Source organism: Leptonychotes weddellii, chromosome 13, assembly GCF_054177405.1.
Source record: "Leptonychotes weddellii isolate Sample4059 chromosome 13, ASM5417740v2, whole genome shotgun sequence".
Lineage (NCBI taxonomy): Eukaryota > Metazoa > Chordata > Mammalia > Carnivora > Phocidae > Leptonychotes > Leptonychotes weddellii.
In genome coordinates this window covers 4,919,586-4,927,651 of record NC_138381.1, presented here as the reverse complement: position 1 = coordinate 4,927,651, position 8,066 = coordinate 4,919,586, and the positions used below count along the sequence as shown (strand labels likewise).

The 8,066-nt window shown below is 40.5% G+C and overlaps 1 non-coding gene across 1 annotated transcript; it reads right to left on the bottom strand.

The window, feature by feature from the left end:
• Window positions 1-5,577: 5,577 nt before the first annotated feature.
• Window positions 5,578-5,649, bottom strand: TRNAA-UGC (transfer RNA alanine (anticodon UGC)). Its single transcript has one exon. It is a non-coding gene; the product is annotated as a tRNA-Ala (tRNA).
• Window positions 5,650-8,066: the final 2,417 nt, after the last annotated feature.

The following is an 8,066-nucleotide window of genomic DNA, read 5'->3' as shown; positions in this document are numbered from 1 at the left end:
TTTAAAATAAATAAAGACATAGCTCCCATTCACGTCTGTATGTGTACACATGTATTCTGCATGTTTTTCTGGGAGATTGGGAGACTCGCTAACCCATGCCCATAAATCACAGATACTCAGGGACTCCAGTACTATGCATCGGTTATGATACAGATAACATCTGCAGTACCATGTTCTAACAAAAATCAAAGCAAATCAAACAACTAAAAATAATAATAATAAAATCTTAAGCACCTCCTGGTGCCTCATGCTTCATGATAACCACTGTAGATGAAAATATACTCCATCTATCCATAAATATACTATATTTGTCACTCATTTCAGTTATTCATATGCGATGAAGCCATGGAAAACATGGAGGGATCTTATGTGTATATAAAGATATTAAATAGGGACAGTCTGAAAAAGACTGATACCATATTGTTCCAATTATATCATATCCTAGAAAAGGCAAAATTATAGAGACAATAAATAGATCAGTGGTTTCCAGGGCTTTGTGGGGAGATGGGGAGGATGAATAGGTGAAGCACAGGAGATTTGGGGACTTTTTTAAAAGATTTTATTTATTTATTTGTCAGAGAGAGAGAGAGCACAAGCAGTGGGAGCAGCAGACAGAGCGAGAAGCAGGCTCCCAGCTGAGCAAGGAGCCCGATGAGGGACTCAACCCCAGGATCCTGAGATCAGGACCTGAGCCGAAGGCAGACACTTAACTAACTGAGCCACCCAGGTGTCCCAGATTTAGGGAATTTATACTAGTCTGTACAATACTGTGATGGTGGATACATGATGTAATTCATCTGTCCAAACCTATAGAACTTCATGACATAAATTAGAAAATCATTAGGAAGTTAGGTCATCCCAGGAAGGAACTTGATGCTGTGACAAGAGATCGTATCTGTTTAAATGTTTGAAACAACCTCACACAGAGGGCTGGGGGAAGGTGCTCATCTAAGTAACTTTGGAAATGAGTGGAATCTGTACAACCAAAAGCAAAATGAACTGCATGTAAATACTGCCTTCTAGTTGATACAGTTGTTTTTCAGTGTGATATACAGGTTAACAATTCTGATCCTGCTCTCACGATTCTGGTACCTGTATGCTGCTGTTGAACATGTAAGTAGATAGATTTCTCAGTGTTAGGGTAGGACTTTACAGATAAGCAAGGTGAAGAGGCTAGAATCATCCACATGGTAACGCATTATAGGTGGAGCCATCAGTAGGAACTCAAGTTTCACTCAATATGACACAGATGGTTACACCTAGAAATATTTGTAGATATTCATGTGTTAGTATACATACACATATATTTTCTTGCTTAGGCAGGTGAGATGGTCTCAAAAAACTGAAACCCCAGGAGTAATCAACACCCCCAGCTCCTGAATCTTGGCTTCTAATACCATTCTCAAAAACAAAAATAAAGCAAAAGCAAAAAAAACCAACCAAACAAACAAAAACCCAGAGCTCTTCGGAGAAATGGCTGATTCCAGGACTGAGACAGAAAATATGCAAGATGAGCCCACAATACCTTGTGGTGTCAGAAAGTAGGAAAATGCTGAGCACACACAAGTGCACACTCATGGGGGTATCAGAGGGATGCAGGGGCCAACTGAGAGAGCTCCCAATAGCTAAAACAGGAGCCATTTGACCAAAAAATTGCATTGGATTATAACCCAAAGTATAAAATAAATAGCCATGAGTATTTATTGATAACTAAATGATTGCATAAATTAATAAATGGTAGAGAATTCCTGTACCAAATAATTCAGAATAATGTATAGGTTCTCCACCCTACAGAAGGGGGAGTCTAACTTTCTACTCATTAAGTGTGGGCTACACGTAGTGATTTCTTCCCAAAGAATACAGTACAGTATAGAAAGGGCAGGGGACTCTACAGTAGATAAACCTGAAAAATCTCAGCCAGGTGATCAAGTCAATATTAACAATGATAAGGTATTTGACATATAGCCTTGATATGATGTCATGAAAATAGCATTTTACCTGCATGCTTTTCTTTCCTAAAACCCATAATAGCAATCTACTTATGAGATAAACATCAGAATAATTCCAATAAGGGGCACCCTCCAATTTACCTGACCAGTACTGCTATGTATCTGACCCAAAACTGTCAAGGTCATCAAAAACTAGGAAAGTCTGAAAAACAGTCACACTGGAGAAAGAACTAAGAAGACGCACAACTAAACATAATGCTGCATTCTGAATAGGATTGTGGAACAGAAATAGGACATTAGATAAAATCTAAGAAAACCTGAATAAATTATGGACCTTAGTTAATTATGTATTGATAGTGCTTCATTCATTTTAACAAAGGTACCATACTGGGGCGCCTGGGCGGCTCAGTCGTTAAGCGTCTGCCTTCAGCTCAGGTCATGATCCCAGGGTCCTGGGATCGAGCCCCACATCGAGCTCCCTGCTCCGCGAGCCTCCCTCTCCCACTCCCCCTGCTTGTGTTCCCTCTCTCGCTGTGTCTCTCTCTGTCAAATAAATAAATAAAATCTTAAAAAAAAAAAAAAGGTACCATACTGATAAATGATGTCAATAAGGAATACTCTGTGTGGAGATACATGAAGACTCTGTACTATCTTCTCAACTTTTCTGTATATCTACAGCTGCTGTAATGTAAAGTTTATTATAAAAAACACAAATATGAGTAAGAGATGATCTCCATTCTTGAGGAGCTCTCAGTCACGAGAGGAGGCAAATAGTCCAAAAGTTACAGTCAAGCATGATGAGTTTCGTGATAAAAGGAAGCATGGGACATTGAGCAGTTAGTGGAGGACCTCCTGACAGTGGCTGGCAGGCCTAAGGAACCTTGGGGAAGAGAGTGATTCTGAACTGAGTATTACAGGAATCAAGAAGTGAAGAGGAAATGAAAAAATGCAAGAAGCAATAAGATCTAACCTTCAGCAGGTAATTCCCTTTATCACCAGCATCAAGAGCAAATTCCCCAGACTTCTACAGCCACCCCAACTTTGATTGCAAGTCTCCATTCCTGCTTTATCTCCCACTCCCTGACTCTGCATTATTGGTCCCGTTTGGTTCCTATCAACCGCGGATACATTCATCTCCTAAGTCTTGTCCTGTCTGGCCGCCTCTGTGCATGTCGCCACATGGTGGATGGTGAGCACGTTTTTGCCTTTTTTTTGTAAAGATTTTATTTACTTATTTATTTAGAGAGAGAAAGAGCATGCACGAATGGAGGGGGGTACGGGGGAGGCAGAGGGAGAGAGAATCTCAAGCAGACTCTGTGCTGAGTTGGGAGCCCAACATGAGGTGAGATCCCATGACCCTGAGAGCATGAACAGAGTTGAAATCAAGAGTCAGACACTTAACCGACTGAGCCGCCCAGGCACCCCACTTTTTTGCCTCTTTAAAAGACTGTGCAGCCTTCGGTACCTGCCCTGTTTCCCGAGTCCTTGAACATTCCCAAACCCTACCAGTTTATGAGTTCTCTCCCTTCTTCAAGCTCAAAGCATGTTTACCATCCTCTGAAACTAATTTGAATAATTCTACCGTTAACTTTCATTAAAATATTGCACAATAACTTTAAAATTATTTTTATTTCCATGTACTTACATATTTTTTTCATTAGTTATATTCCTTAATTCTCCAAATAATGGGCTTGTCTTGAAATCCATGTTTTGGAATGATAAGACTCCTTGACTGTCATCTTTCTATTATTTGGTAGAGGAAAAAATAGGAACCATTTATTGAGGGTTAGTGTATCAGGAACTAAGTAAGTATCAGGATCTGAAGTGCATAAAATATGTCAACTTTTCAAATTCCCCCAAATGCCTCTGAGCTAAATATTGTTATCTCTGTTTTCTAAAACTACTGGAGGTCACTGGGGCTGCAAAGCCCACCCAGACATCTAGTCTCGCCAGAATCCTGAGTGTGAAGTCAAACCAGCACCAGAGCCCAGGCTGCTTCGGCTCCAGCCTGCTACCACCTGTGTGTGATCTATGGGACCCACACAGGCAGACTATTTCTCGACATTACATGGCTCTGTAGTGTCAGGGCCAGACCGATTCTCAGGTCTGTGTAGTGGCCACAATGCTTGGCTGGACCCATGACCTGAAGCCTTTATGCAGAACCCTAGTTCATCAGTTTCCTCAATTTTCAAATGGGGCTGAAGATAGCACCTACCTCCTAAGGTTGTGGTAAAGAACAAAGGAGCTCCTGTTGTTGCCATCATCATCCCTAAAGGTACCACTAGCTGTCATATGACTTGCTTTTTTCTCTTTTTGGTCCTTTCTGGCATAGAAAACATTTAATAACTTATTCGTTTTACAGTTTCTGGTTTTGCTTCTCTGACAGTCCTCTCGTTTTCCAGAATATAAAAAATGAAATGGTATTTGACTTCAGTTCAAGAACTTGACAGTTGAGTCACGCTTTAAGAAAAAGAAGGTGTCCTTTAGGCTGTCAAGAAAATATGGGGATTGTCACACGGCTTTGGGCAGGTGGTGACAGGGGCCGAGCTGGTGCCTGTCACCTTTCTCTTCCTCTTTCCAAGCATCTTCGTGCGCCAAGAAAGGGGACATTGACCTTGAGAGCCCATGAGAAGAGATACTATTTCAAATGAAGCAATAAAATGTGTAATATATTTTTGTAATTAGAGAAACTGTTTTGCTCTCTTCTCAAGTTTAATAGCTTCTCAAAGATGGTGAATAAGTTAAGGGAGTTTTTTAATATTCCTCTGAGATATGAATCCATGTACAACCTTGTATTCCGTAATTAAAAATGTCTTTGATCTGAGGGTCTTAGACTTATCCTAGCAAATTAAGTGTTGAACATGGGATCTCTAGGTTTTGCTCGTAATGCAAACAAGTAAAGGCAAAGCAGCACCATTGCTGGGGAGATACTCAGCACAGAGGGAGAACGGTACCTTGACTCACATCAAACATCATCATGTGTCATCTGGGAAGGGAGGCTGATCGGCAGCATGAGAGTTACCTTAACTCTGTCCCGGTGAGGGTGGGAGACACAGCTTAGATGTCAGGGGGAAAGTACACAACCAAATCCTCAAATAGACTCGTAATGCAGAGGAAGGGGGACACAACAAAGATGTCTCTTTACTTTGTGAAGTCTGTGAGGCAGTCCTGGCACCATTATATCCTATAACTTTGCTGTGAATACTAAAGCGGTATCACATGTGAAAATACTTTGAAAATAAGGAGTGTTATAAACATATGTGTTGTGTTTTCATTCTTCAAGTGGGCCATGCCCATGGCAGGGCGGGTGAGTTTCCACCTGACCATTTGTATGGTTTTATTAAAAGAAATAGGATGTTAGCAGTAATGTAAATGAATCAAGTAGAGAAGTAAAGATTTGTTGGAAAGGCTAGGTTTTTATTTTGGATTAATAAAAAGATGCTATTAATACTGAAAGAAAATATTATCACAACATGAGCTTTTCGTATAGTTCATTTAGTAGAGGAAGATGTCACTTGTAATTTAGACTGATGTGCAGGGCTGATGACGTACCTTCCACTGTAGGATGCTATGATACTTAACAAATGAGCCTAAAAAACAGGTTAGTACAGTTGGGGGGAAAAAGTAATGGAGATGCCAGGGATCGAACCTGGGGCCTTATACATGCAAAGCATATGCTCTACCACTGAGCTACATCCCCAGGTCTGAAAGTGACCTGACATGGAGATGAGTTGGCACAGTTATTCTTTTTAAAAAGATGGGCAGATGACTCTATCTGGGGAACGAAATAACACTGGATTCCTATGGTTTCAAATTCCAGTCACAGGACGTTCTTAAGCATTCTTCCAGGGACGTTTTGCACCATCAATATAGAATCGTCCTGCTGCCTTATAGCTCAGCATCGTGCTAGCTTCCCAAGCCTTATTTATAGATACGATGAAGCACCACCTTCCTTCAAAATTCATCTTATTTCTGTGGTCTCCTACTCATCCACCCAAGAAAATACTTTAATTATATTCCACAATGTCCCTATGCCTTCTAGGGGAAGGGAAAAAACTCCTCTATTCCCCTGGGTTCTGTGCCTGGGCCTTGAAAAATAGACCAACAAAAGGATTAACAAGATAAAAGGAGGGTTTATTAAATCTCTCCCACCCCCACCCCCACATACAACAGGGAGAAACCCAGTGATGAGTAACTCAAAGGCGTGGTTAGAACACTGCAACAATCAATCAGTACGGAACTGACAAGACAAAGGAAGAAGGGTTTAGGTTTTTAGAGGTGCAAACTGGGGAAAGTAAAGGTATGGGGGAAACCAGTGGGAGATAAGGACTCTCTAGAAAGGTTTGAGGGTGTAGAATCTTCTCAGGGCAGTGCTGCCTCCAGTGGAGGGTTGGTATCTCCTTCCTGGTAGTGTGGGCTGGGGGCATCACAATGGGAATTTAGGGTCTGCTTCCAGGAAAAGAGTTGCCTTCATCTCCAAATAATCCTTGTGCCAGAACGTTGTATTTTGAGGTGGTAGAAACTGAACCACCTTCATATCCTTCCTGGGGTGAAGGTCAGAATGGGTGGTCTTGTTACTGAGAAGAAAAAGATGAAGGAGTTTACTTGTTGTCATAACAGTACTTCCCTCAGGACAGGGAAATGGCGTTCTGGATCTAACAGCCCACCCAAGTTGCATGGCATTGCTGTGGCCAGAGGAAGCAGCATTGCTCTGAGTGGAGCAAGTTCCTGGAGGACCTGAGTCCAAACTGTGGAGAGCTATCAGCACTTGATTTTCACTGGCTATAATGATAAAGATGAAATAGTGATTTGATAAATAACATTTCCTCAATGAGAGGACAAACAGGAATACCAGAAGTAAATGAAAGAGCTATTCTTTGGTTTTATCTGCTTGATTACCACAACCCATAATGCTGAATGCAGCATATCCCTTGATAGGATTATTAGCGTAGGGCTCTCTAAATATTTGATGAGCTCATTGGAGCCTTACAGAAAATCTAATTTCCGGGTTATCACTAACAGCATATTCTGGCTCTGACACTGGTTCTCTTTGCTAAGACGATGCAAACTTTAAAGCACACTCTTGTTCTATCTTAGCAAATTTGGACATTCTTGGCCAATATAAGATCAGAAGCTAAGAACAACAAACTCATTTATGAACCAACTCAATGATATATGATACACTTAGCTATATCACTGAAACTAATAGAGGACAAAGTCCAAAATAATAAAGAATTACCAAAAGAAAAAAAGTATCTCCTTTCTTTTTAGCTCTGGTTCCAATATAATGATGGCTTTAGAAATAACTTTATCCGAATATAGTTTTTATAATCCTAGATATTTCACTTCAGATGTATATGCTGATATTCCTTATGAAAAATATGAAAGTACAGAATAATTCATATATTGATTAAAATAAGTCCAAAATACAGGTAATTCTCTTAAGCAAGACTATCATTATAGTCTTTAAATCTCCTACCTTAATATTGTTGGGTCTTCATCCACCAGTGAAAACACAGCTAGTAAAACTAGATGTGACTGAGGTGTAAATTACTCCATCTTTACCAGACCTCTGTCCTACCACGTACTTTACTGTAAAATACTCTACGCTAAAGACTCAGAGAAGAGAGTAGTGCCTCAAGTGTTTATCCTATGACTGTGCCAGGTGAAGGCATGCAGAATAAACCTAAATATAAATTACTTTTAATGCTTCAGGATAGTCATAGAAAATTTCATTTGTCCTGAAAAGACTTTCGAGCTTGAAAAAAATGAGCAAAATCAACAAGATTATGAAGGCTCCATATTTCTTTCAGTCCATAAATATAATATGCTTTCTGTAAAGTTATGTCTCAGAGAGATTTATGCTTGTTTTGTTACATATTTACTTAATTGTCCGGGATCCATGCACATGAAGAATTCACCCTGGAAAGAGTGGGTTTCACGAGATTGTTCTGCTGCAAGACCCTGAACTAGACACGGAGTTAAGTCAAGCATGCTCCTTGCTACCACACAGGAAAGACTGGCCATGCCATGTTTCTTGTTGGAAGCACAGAAGCAGGAGAGCCTCCACGTGCACACTCTCTCTCCTTTACCCTCTGGCTTTTGCTGGCTTCTCTC